We start from the raw sequence: 1942 nt of genomic DNA, 5'->3' as shown, positions 1-1942 counted from the left end.
TCTTTATCTATAATGTGGGAACCAGGCGGTAGTTGTGAAAAGTGAAGCTGTCAGTATGCACAGCACATTGTGAGTGCACAGTGACTATTACACAGATGACACGTGTCCTTGATGTGCTCAGAGGCTCTTTGCCTTGTCTTTATTCCCGTTTGGACCCCAGGGTCTGAATAGGGTCATTGTACAAGAATCCATTTGTTAGGTGGCTGTGATTGATCTAATAGAGCAACCAAAAGGCATAGGCCTCCATTGTGGTGTTGTCACTGACTGGCCCTGTGATCTTAGACAGATCTCTTAACCTCTCTAGATTTTTTCATCTTCTAAAGTGGGAATTAGAAGGATTAAGTTAATTAGATGAGAATATACCCTAAGTTTTAAAATATTATTCAATTGAAAATATGTTATTATGGGCAACTTGGAAGGCACAGATAAGAAGTGATGAAGATTTTTAAACTGTTCTTTCAGTTTGGCGATGCATTTAAATTCTGCCATGAACATTCCCCCATCTGTTTTAACATGTGGTCTCAGTGACAAAAGCACTTCATCCTCACGTCTGATGGTCAAGGACTGTCGCCCACATGGCAAAGGCTAAATAAATGCATGAGATGGAGAACATGCCTCGTCAACTTTGTTTTCCATGTATTTGCCAGGTGTCCCCAACACATCATCATCCTGTGGGCACAGGGGAGCAGAGACAACACGCTCACACAGTCCTGTCCTCCCCACCCAGAGGGACGGTCAGCCTAAGGTACACCTGCTTGAAACTGCACATGCCTGCCTCAAGGGGGTTAACTGAAATCTAGGAGAACAGCAAAGAGAAACCAGAGATACAATCTCCCATAAAAGTTCTCCACAACTGACTAAACACCTTTTCTTTTGTTCCCATGGTTTTTCCCATCCATAAACTATAAATGAAGATTTGTTATTGGAGGAAGGAAGGCGGGGGAGGGGGGTGAGTAATGATTTACAGTAAGTTTTCTTGCAGAATAGATAATGATGATTATTAGGTCTGTTTAGAGCTATGTTGTATTAACCTCTGTATTAAATGAACTAGAAGATACAGTTTTTAATTCAGATCAGGGAGGATCTCCCCAAGAGTTCCCTAACCAGAATACTAGAAATTTGAGACGTAAGGGAGCATTTTAAAGTACATATTTAAAAATTCGAAAGAGCTATGTTTCTCCTGATATTTCTCATGTTTATTTATTTACTTCAATTTTATGAAGATGGACAAATGGACATGTCCACAAATGGACAAACAGAAGCTTAAGGGTTATAGTAACGAACTGTAACAGCTAAGTTTAGTAGCCGTGAAAACATCCGGCACATATTAAAGCCTGAGCCTAAAAAGAACCCCTACTATATTTCCTAATTTTTTTTCCTGTCTCTTTCACTGGATTTCAAGCTCTGCATAGAATTCCCATTGAATTCCTCCCACTGAGCAAATCTTCCCTGTCTGTCTCACAGGAAGCCCAGGGGCGAGGGCAAGAAGTGCCGGAAGGTGTACGGGATGGAGAACCGAGACATGTGGTGCACTGCCTGCCGCTGGAAGAAAGCCTGCCAGAGGTTCATCGACTGAGAGGCCCCCAGGCAGAGGGGCCAGCACCCTGGGCCACTTTTGCCCTTGCCCTCCACTGCAGGTGTTGGAAAGAGCTTTTCCTTCTGAACAAAATGCACCTGAAGCCCAGGAAAAGCACTTCCAGGAACCTTGGTGGTGGAATTGCAGCAAAAAAAAAAAGTCACCATCCTCACTGCTCTTACTGAAAACCCAGCCTGGAGCAGCTATAACTACTTTTTTCTCTTCAAAAGAAAAGTCACCTTTTTTTGCTGTATGTCTGAGTCTTAAAACTGTGGGCTTCTGTTGCAATTGAACCAACAAAGTCCATTTTACCTAGAAAGGAAGCATATTTTGATAAACTTTCTGAATTATGCTGTTTCTGAGATT

The 1942-nt window shown here is 42.3% G+C and overlaps 1 pseudogene; it reads left to right on the top strand.

The window, feature by feature from the left end:
• The window catches only part of LOC103600191, a 34913-nt pseudogene extending 33337 nt beyond the window's left edge, over window positions 1–1576 (top strand).
• The last annotated feature ends 366 nt before the right edge of the window (window positions 1577–1942 follow it).

The sequence above is a fragment of the Galeopterus variegatus genome, unplaced genomic scaffold, assembly GCF_000696425.1.
Source record: "Galeopterus variegatus unplaced genomic scaffold, G_variegatus-3.0.2 Scaffold3259, whole genome shotgun sequence".
NCBI classification, from domain to species: domain Eukaryota; kingdom Metazoa; phylum Chordata; class Mammalia; order Dermoptera; family Cynocephalidae; genus Galeopterus; species Galeopterus variegatus.
This window is presented reverse-complemented; position numbering and strand designations above follow the sequence as displayed.